At 39.5% G+C, this 10,523-nt stretch overlaps 1 long non-coding RNA gene across 1 annotated transcript; it reads right to left on the bottom strand.

Annotated features, from left to right (window-relative positions):
• Positions 1-424: 424 nt before the first annotated feature.
• Positions 425-990, bottom strand: LOC130920058 (uncharacterized). Its single transcript, XR_009064100.1, has 3 exons — positions 934-990; positions 706-842; positions 425-619 (listed from the first exon to the last, which is right to left on the bottom strand). It is a non-coding gene; the product is annotated as an uncharacterized LOC130920058 (long non-coding RNA).
• Between the last annotated feature and the right edge of the window lie 9,533 nt (positions 991-10,523).

Raw genomic sequence — 10,523 nt, 5'->3', positions numbered from 1 at the left:
CCTTGTTTCAACCTCCTGAAGAAGTTTAAGCACCGGAAGGCCCATTTGAACTTGCATCTGAGTTAGTCTCTCCTACATTAAAATCAAGTGTCAAATTAATAAATAGCAAAAAATAAAATATGTTACATATGACAAGTAAGGAGCTTACCTTTGCTGTAGTGCTGCTCTTAAAATAACCAACTATCTTTCGACAGTTTGCCCGGATGTGGAACAATTCAGGACATTGGTCAAGAGCTTTTTTCACCAAAAGATTTAGCGTATGTGCCACACAAATAGTGTGACGCATATGAAGCTCTCTGGCACAAGCTCCCATATTTGCTGCTCCAACAGTCACTAGACATGTCACTTTTTCACTGATACCCCACTCTGACATTAGCGAGGTTTTCATAAAAGCCATGTTTGCTGCAGCGTGTGCCTCAGGGAAATGTTGCACCCCCAGTACAACTGATTGGAGGGATGTGGTTTCATCAATGAAATGACATGTCACAGCTAGATAGGCATCAGTATTGATGGACGTCCACATATCTGATGTCAAACTACATGCAGATGCTTTAGCCACAATGGCTTTTGTTTTATCTTTGGTTTCCTTGTACCTTTTTTCCACCATGGCTTTCAAAGTCTAAAAAAAAAGTACGATTTATGGAATTGAAAAGTATTGAAATGGTTAATCCTATAATATAGTGCTTCATGTCGTGACACACATACCTGCCGTGTAGGTAGAACGTAGGAAGGAGCTAAAGCTTTCATAAGCTTTTTGAATCCACTGCCGTCCACCAAGGAAAACGGCTGAGAATCCTCAATTACCATATCAACCAACAGCTCAGCCAAGTCAACCTTCTCAGCTATATTAAATTACATGTCAGAGTTATAAAACAAACAAACAAACAAAAATGCACACAGTGTAGTGTGGGACTATGAATATAAAAGACCCACCTGAGCCGGGTTCAACCTGGTTGGTCTCCTCGTTCCCATGCAAGACCCTATAGTGCCTTAGCATTGTTGAGGTGTTATTATAACTAAGCACCTTGGAACACACCAGACACTTCACCTAAGTATTCGGAAAGGAAAAATGTGAATTTTATGTGTCATCACACTCTCTTTCATTATTGGAATCTGTTAAATAGTAATTAATTGCAGTGCATTACCTTCTGAGGTGAGATAAGCTCAAAGTGCTCCCAAACAGGGGAAAATCTCCTTTTTCCTGCTGGTTCCATCGCAAAAATGAAGCTCGTTGAATCGAATGCCAAATAGCGCAATAAGGGACCCGAAAACACGAAAAGTGAAGGGGAATCCATAGCGTTTCTTGGCCGCTTTTATTTCGAACTCCAATCAAGCCAAGCGAATCAGATCCTGAATCAGTCACGTGGTACACCCGCTCGCAAATGCTTGACTGAATCAGCCACCTGGTACACCTGCTCGCGAATCATTTCCCGAATCAGTCACGTGGTACACCCGCTCGCAGATGCTTTACTGAATCAGCCACCTGGTACACCTGCTCGCGAATCATTTCCCGAATCAGTCACGTGGTACACCCGCTCGCAAATGCTTTCCTGAATCAGCCACCTGGTACACCTGCTCGCGAATCATTTCCCGAATCAGTCACGTGGTACACCCGCTTCGCGGGGCAACAAACGTCACCACGTAAGTCGTCAACACGGGCATCGGCTCGCGGTTCATGAACCACTCATCTACATTACTCGGCACACACTTCAGGGATTCGACCCAAGGAGCACATCACTACCTGTAGGTGAGTTGTTGATCTGGTGATGATGTGAGGCCAAGGACCGGTTTAAGTAAGTTGCAGATGATGATCAGTGGCACCTGGTCCCAGGCTCACCCATCTGTGCAATCAAGGCGACAATAAGGCAAAACTGTCATAGTGCTGATCCGGGCCACATCTGGAGCACTGACGTTAAGCGGGAGTTTGAGCACGTCTAGTCTGCAAAGTCCGCCAGGAACAGTGCGTAGCCTATCATTAGGACTGCCATAGTGCTCATCCGGGCTGCATTTGGCGCACTAATGTTAAGCAGGTATGATTGCTATGTGGATCTGGAGAGCTGAGGCCGGATCCGGCACGCAGTCGCCTGCTATTTGGGTAGTCTTGAACACTCCAAACAAGATGGAGAAAAATAATATTAATAAGACATTGTAAATTTATACTGTAGTGTATAAAGTGTATATTTGGGGGTAACTTTTATCCCTTAGGCCCATCACCTGTAAAGATGGAGTATAGCCAAGAGATATTGGTCAATTCAAATGTGTTAATGCCATTCACACGAGACCGTTTGAGGACATTTTGGGGAGATGGGCCTTCTCAAATGGGATCCAATAAAGATGAAATTGAAAACCAATCCGGACCACTTGCTAACTACACTACAAAAGCACCCTTTCCCCTTTTCACACGTTTATTTTGACACTTCCGCATTTGGTCTCTCCCGCTCCTTTCGTTGCTAGATTACAGGTAGTCCCCGGGTTATGAACGAGTTCCGTTCCTACGCTGGCAATGTCACCCAACTTCTCGCGTAAGACTGAATTAACCCTTTAAAATTCAAAATAACTACCCAAAAAGTCCAAAAATATTGTATTTTGTTTAATGATGGAGGCATAGACTTCATAATATATTGATGGGACACAGTGCGCGGGGCCGATTAATAGGAGGCCTATCTCTGTCAAAGCTGACCAGGTGGAAACACAGACAAAGAGCTTTTCAAGTTGAAAATTCTTGTGAACAAATGCTTAAATCCCTGAATTCTTTATAGATATGGACATAAAACAGTCTCGATTCTTGGTTAAAAGCAAAAAAAGAAGCACTTAGCATTTATTTTACGTAAATATGTCGAATGTGCTGCAAGACTTTAAGCTAATGTGGCGCCACCTTATCACCACAAAGAGCTTTTTACGTTGAAAATTATTGTGAATAAATACGTAAATCCCTGAATTCTTTATAGACATGAATGTAAAACAGTCTCAAGTTTTGGTTTGAAGCAAAAAAACGGGCAGTTAGCATATATTTTAATTAAATATTGCTAATTATGATGCCGGTTAATTTCTCCCACTGATTTTTTTCAAAACCTTTCAAAATGCATGCATGGAACGAATGAAATAATAATTACCTTGAATCCTAAAACAAATCACTCCTGAGACAATCCTTCCTGTTTGTATGCGGTACAGCTTTCATACTTTTTCAACCTTAATCCGGCGTTGCATCGCTGCATGTGTTTGAGGAAAAACTGCGGAGTGTGGGACGGCCCCCTACTTGAAGGTGTGGCACAGTGTCTGGAGAAGTTGTCCCATCAATATCATTATGAAGTCTATGATGGAGGATACGCTGCCCTCTGGTGGCAGCGTTGGGTCTGGCTGGACTGTCGTCTTGTATGACTCAGGAGCAGACTCAGATGTCTGACATGGATAAAGGATAGCTGCACTCTGGTTTGGCCCACATCATGGGTAAGTTGTTTCAGCTAATATATGCTTGTGTATGCATTTGTTATTAAGATTGAAGCAACAGTTTGTGGAGTTATGTGAGAGCGATCTGCAATGAGAATTGTAAATACATTAGCATTTGTAGCATTTATGATAGCGGACTTTTGTTAGGCAAATTAGGCTAATTTAATTGAATGTATATACATATTGGTCAGACTAGATGGACGTTTGAACACCAATTATTTTTTTGTGTCAAGTTTTTATTGTTAAAATGCATGTGGTTTTGAACGTAAGTTTGCATATGTACTATATGTTACAGCTTTACAAATTGTCAAAAGTGAAGGAAGTAAAAGCTTCAAAACGTACAATTGCTTTGTTTGCTGTATGTAAAGCTGAACAACTTCACATTTTTTGAGGACAAAACACATCATATTAATAAAGTGAAAAAAATAAGATACTGTGAGGTACAATAGGGCACTGTTTACTGTATGCGACAAAAAAACAAAACAAAACCAAAAAAAACACAACTAAAGACAAAATGGTGGCCGAGACTCTGGCGTCGTAAATACAAAATCGCGCAAGTCAAGTACGTTTTAACCCGGGGACTACCTGTACTTGTCTGTGTTGTCTCTCGTATCATCTATCTGAGCCTTTTGCTGTTTTTTTCTTCAAATTTCAAAATCATGGAACTAATCAACACATCCTTTCAATGCATTCGACAAAATTCCTCTACGAGGCTGCTTACCCGCTGCACTACTAGAACTAGTGGAGGATCATGTTGCAGAATGCATGTTGAAGACTTCGGAGATGTTTAAATAACTGGAATCATAACAGCGGATTTTCTGCTGATTGGGACTGGCACATTCCTGAAGGAATTGTGAACTTTTCAGGATTCTCAAAGGCTAGGTTCATCTAGCAGTTCTTAATGCACAAATTCTATTTTTTCGTGTTTTTCCGACTCAAGTGAGGCATTAACTTGACAGTCACAACGTGACAGGTCGCATAAAAGTGGACCATTTCAAATCCGATCTCGGTCACTTTCGTATGTAGGCCACATTTTTCCCGAATGTGGCTGCTGTCTGAATTGTCAAGTCTTCCAAATCGGAATTCATGCAGCAATTACGTCAACAAAGGGCGAGAGAGACACGGAGGTGCTGTGCATTAGCGTTGGAGCCTAGCTTGGACTCAGCTTTTAGGGAAGAGGTGGGCTTGACAACAGTCGTAAAACAATTAACTGAGGGGAAAAAAAGGATCAGCCTGAGAATGCTTGGTTTCCTTTGTGTGCGCCAAAAAAGCAACTTTTCAATATTGCTTACATGGCCAATATTCAGGGCAAACGGATTGTATGCATGTGCGTTATGCACGCACAGTGCGTGCATACGTTCTATCAATCCATATAAACTTTGAATATAAGACTAAATGGGGATTTTTTTATGTCTGTTATTTGTGTCCTTTTTGGAAATCAAAATAGATCACCCTAGAATGACGTAGAGACAGCATGTGTAGTCATTTGTTTTGATGCTTCTGTGCATGCGGGTCCGTTTGCTCAGCGCGTGTCGTACTGCGAGTTAGTGTGCATGCGTAATACATAAACAGGCTCAATGGAAAAAGGCAGTCTGAATGGGCATGCCAAAAAAACAGATATGAAGAAAAATCGGAACTGTGCCTCAAGACCTGCGGTCTGAACACAGCCAAATTGTCCCCATCAACTTAAAAGCAACCTTATTTGCATTATATAATGAGTTTAGTTATATAGGTAATTTAGATTGACTGTACCATTATTAAGTGAAATATTTTCATTATGTTCAGACTTAGATTTACCCCTTTCACTTGCTGAATGTACTGGTCCATTTTTTCCCTCATGCATGTCGACAAAATGCTGCTTCCTCCGCCCCCTTCGAAGAGGAGGGATATTAGAAGTTTAGAAGCAGCCACTGTAAGTAATATATAAATACGTCAATGTTGTGTAGATGGAGAATACACCACTAATTTTGCTCCTGAAAGTTTGACCTGCATCAGAGTTACCATAACATTAAACCGTGTGAACTTGCTAACCTGCAAAGAGTAGAGAGAAGTGTCTCCCTGGATGTGTTTTCTACTGTTAATGTTAATTAAACTGTGAGAAATGTAGACAGCTCTGCTGGAAACTATAGAACCAGACAAACATGAGCAAGAAGCTGCTTAGAGTCCCACACGCTGCTGCTTTTCTTCTTGTAAATGACCTGGTTTAGAAGGCTAGAGCATGTTGTGACTTTGCACTTTTGAAACCAAATACCTATTAGTTCATTTATTTTTAAATTAAAATGTATTTATTTATTTTCTCCATTATTTATTTTAAAATATTGTTATTTGCAGCTTATGCAGACATTTTCTCATATAATCATCCAATAACCATAATCGAGGTAAAAAGTTAAAGTAAAATTAACCTCGATTTAGATTTTTTTCCATAATTGCTCAACCTACTGATGCTCTTTAGATATGAAAATAAGGGAGAAGGCGCTGAAAGACACAAGCAAGTAAATCAATGTATTACTTATTAGTTAAATGCAGACATTTATTTTGGACGTTTTCAAAATGTATCCATCGTACTTTTTTAAAACAAAGGTTTGAATCAAACGGTGTATCACTTGAACCAATACACATGAAAATTAGTTTAAATCAATACAGATTTATTTTGCGTTGATCATTTAACCTATAAATTAATTAAGTTCATAATCGTAAGTAAATGTAGCCCTGAGCCCAGTTCACCCAAGCTATTTGGTCTTATTAATGTACCGTTCCAAGCAAGGAACACTTGCTGGACAGCAAGGAATATGAAATATGGATATGCATAGACTTTATGACCTATTGACATGACACGGGAAACGGGGCCGATCCGTAGCGGAGCTATTTTCAAAAATTTCCAATTCAAATATTTTTAAAACCAAAGCTGCTACTGACCTAAAACCAAAACAGGCACCTACCTTTGCCATATATGAGTAGCGGCATCAAAAAATTTAAAGTTGTTCCCTAATAAAATCCCGATTAATTATTTTTATATAAGTACAACAAAACTTAAAATGGCTAGAAAATTCTCAGATTTTACACTAGATGCACAAAAATCACTAAATGCAGAGATAATCCCCTATATTTTCAAGATCAATAGCAATATTCAACATATCATAAGTTTTTGCCCAAAATACCAACTTCTTTTTCTTTCATTTACTGCATGTTTTCAACAGCTAATAAATCACTCAATTTTCACATCAGAAACTTAATACTTAAGGAAAACATGCAGAATCAATTACATAATTATATAAATAGATTAATAATAAATTCTATATACAATCACAACTTTTTATAGAATAGAATAGCCCTTTATTGTCATTATACAGTTGTACAATGAAATTGTGGAGCATTTCCCTTTGCAGTGCATTATCGGTTAAAATCTCAAAAGTGACTTGCAAGTATAAAATCTAAATAAACAAATATAAAATGCGTATGAGATAATCCTATGTTCAGGCAGTGCAAATAATCGAAGTGAAGTAGCAGCAGTTTGACAGTTCAGGATTTGAATAATGCAGGTGAGTGGGTATTGCACATAGAAAATTGCAAATAAATCAATATTGGACTATGCCTTAAGTTTGCCGGTCAGCTTCCTGGACTTGTACTTGTACTGTATTCATTTTACGTAAATATGGCGAATGTGCGGCTCGTCTTTAATTTAACTGTGGCGCCGCCTTAGAACAAGTACACAGCAAAGAGCTTTTTATGTTGAAATTCTTGTGAATAAATACTTAAATCCCTGAATTCTTTATAGATATGGACGTAAAACAGTCTCGATTCTTGGTTAACTCATTCACTCCCAGCCATTTTCACCAGAGCAAGGCCCTTCGCTCCCGGCCGTTTAAATGGATTTTGACTGATTTTGCAAGGCCCACAGAAAATTCTGTTCTATTGCTATATAAACATGGAACCCGCCAAAAGAAAAATTAGACTCTATTCTTTCAGCAGAAAGAAAGTTATTTCTTATCTTTTTCCATTCTTTAGAAATAAGCGTTAGAAAATAGCTTAGTTTGAGCAATTTTCAAATTTCTGATGAAAAACGTAGAAAGTTTACTACTTTTTGTGAAAGCATACATTTCAAACATAACTTTGACTTATACACAGCTATTTTTTGCTTTTAGTTACATCCCAAACATCTGAATAATGTATTCCTTTTACAAAATAAGATAAACAACAAGACAAATAGAGCTTTTGATAGCAAAGTAACAATTTATCTACACATAACTAACTGAAAGATGACGCTGTTCTGGCCGCGACAGCCGGTTAAACTTTTCCCTCATCGCCGTCTGTCTCATAAAGATGAATTTTATTTGAGTCCCTGTGGGCTCTGCTTGCGAGCAGCACATACTCAAAGGCATCGTCCGCTGCACTAGTGGTCCCGATCGTTCTGCTCGGTCGTCCAGCGCCTGGCATCCCGAGCGTCCTACCGGTTGATCTCCTTGGTCATCTGCCGCCTGGCATCCATTCGGTCATCTTCCGCCGACGCCCTGAATACCAAATACGCTACTGCCCTCCAGTGGCCAGTTTTATTGCTTTAAAATGGATTTTCAGTTTTGTGCTTTGAAGCTAAATTGAATCACGACCCAGAGATGTCTTTTTTGGGAAAAAAAAAAAAACAAAAAACATAAAAGACGTCTAAATACATCTTTGGGACACTGAAACAATTAAAGACAGAACGCATGTATACATTTTTGGAAGCAAATGAGTTAAAAGGAAAATTTAAAAAATGGGCAGTTTGAATTTACTTAAATCTGTCGAAGAATGATGCTAGTCTGTTAGCTCTTCGTAATGATAAGGGCGCAGCCACGATGGCTTTTTACGTTGGAAATTCTTGTGAATAAATACTTAAATCACTGAATTCTTTATAGATATGGACTTAAAACTGTCTCGATTCTTTGTTAAAGGGCAAAAAAACGGGTAGTTACGCATCTATTTTACGTATACAATGTATCACAAAAGTGAGTAGACCCCTCGCATTTCTGCAGATATTTATATCTTTTCATGGGACAACGCTGACAAAACCCGCAAACAGTTTGCGAAGACATGCCAAATAAGCACATGGATTACTGGAACCATGGCCTATGGTCTGATGAGACGGGCGGGCTTTCTTGTGTACCGTCTTCAGGAGAGGCTTCCCCCTGGGGTGACATCCATGCACACCAATTGTTAGGTTTTGTGTTGGTTTTCTCCTTGTGTGACTTGTCCCTGTGATTACCCATTGCTCTCACTTGTGTGTTTTCCCAGTGTATCCTGCAATCTGCATCCACCTGTGTTACCCAGCTGTTCCTCGTCTCGTTACCCCTTGTCTGCGTATATAATGACCCAGTTTCTTGTCACTCCTTGTTGCGTCATTGTCTATGTCAATGTCTGTCTATGCGAACGTCAATTTCAAGTCCGGTCAACGCCCTCGTGTACCAGTCCCTCTGTTTAAGTAAGTTTTGGTTTGAACCTTGCCTTTTGATCCATAGTCTTTTTGTTTGTACTTTGTGATTTTTGTTAGCTATTATTAAAACGTTTTTTGAGTTCACTGCCACCTGCCTCGCTGCCTTTTTCGTTTTCCCTGCATTTGGGTCCACACAACCTGCCTGCCTGCTCGCGTCCCTGACACCAATTTGATGTAGAGTACGGCGTATGGTCTGAGTACTAACAGGCTGACCCCCGACCTCTTCAGTCTCTGCAGCAATGCTGGCAGCACTTCTGTAACAATTCACATGACATTTCGGAGAGAAAACTGACAAGCAGTACTCAATTTGGACATTTAGGGATGGGCATTTTTTCATAGGGGTGTATTCACTTTTGTTGCCAGGGGTTAGATATTAATGGCTATATTTCCAGTTATTTTGAGGGGAAAATAAATTAACTCTATTATATAAGCTGCACACAGACTACTTTTTATTGTGTCAAAGTTTCATTTTGTCAGCATTGTCCCATGAAAAGGTATACTTAAATATCTACAGAAATGCAAAAGGTGTACTCACTTTTGTGATACACTGTATATGTCGAAGAATGACACCAATGCTGTAGCGGTTCCCATTCTCCCATTGATTTTTGTCACAACGTTTCAAAATGCATGCATGGTACGAAAAATATAATATTTACCTTGAATGAGGATTCAAGGTAAATATTATATCACTCCCGAGGCAATCCTTCCTGTCCGTATGCAGTACAGCCTTCGTAGTTCTTTAAAAATCCAAGCTTAAACCCGACCTGAGTGTGTGCCATCTTCTGCTGAATATTACTAAATGAAGCTCGGCCCCCTATGGTAAGGCTTGATGCAAGGAATGACGAAGTGTCAGGTCAATAGGTTATGAAGTCTATTGGATTTGTCAAAATGGGACCAAACAAATTCATAGCAGATAAGGAAATTACCAGCACTCTGATAACCAAAACATAGCTAATCAGCATGGCCTCATAGATGGCCACTATCTCCTGAATGGAGTCTAACCTGGAATGTTCAGACCCCTCCCTTCCTCCCTTTCCGCCCTAACCTTCACCCTAGAAGGAACGCACTCTAGACTGTTTCCATGGCAAAAGCCCTTCGAACAGCCTTCTGACTGACATAGAATGCGACTTGTAGGTCGTTTTTTTTCCCTGAAGGATGGAGTGTCTCAAACATACACACACACCTCCATTTCGCTCCCTATTCCCCAACCAACACGCCGTGGGAGGCATGGCATGGTGGCACGAGCACCTGGTTGGTTGTGACTCCTTATGCCTGTAAATATGCATTTTGAGATATGATGTTGTCTTGTTTCTTCTGTTGCTCTTGATGAGTTGTTTTGAAACCTCATGAAACCTTTATTTATTTTGGACTAAATATTTTTAATTTAACAGACAACATTTTTAGTAAACGTCGACTAAAACTAGATCAAATTCGTCTTGAGCTTTCGTCAACAAAAATTAGACAAACGCATTTTGAGATGACTAAAATATGACTGACTAATAAGTATTGTTAAAGACTAAGAATAAGACAAATTTGAAAGGGCTGCCAAAAACAACACTGTGTACAATTTTGTTGGTTGAGTCTTTAATGTTAAATTTCCAAGATTAAAACA

Source organism: Corythoichthys intestinalis, chromosome 8 (genome assembly GCF_030265065.1).
Source record: "Corythoichthys intestinalis isolate RoL2023-P3 chromosome 8, ASM3026506v1, whole genome shotgun sequence".
Classification (NCBI taxonomy): domain Eukaryota; kingdom Metazoa; phylum Chordata; class Actinopteri; order Syngnathiformes; family Syngnathidae; genus Corythoichthys; species Corythoichthys intestinalis.
Note: the sequence above shows the minus strand (reverse complement) of the source record. Positions and strands in the feature narration are given on the sequence as shown.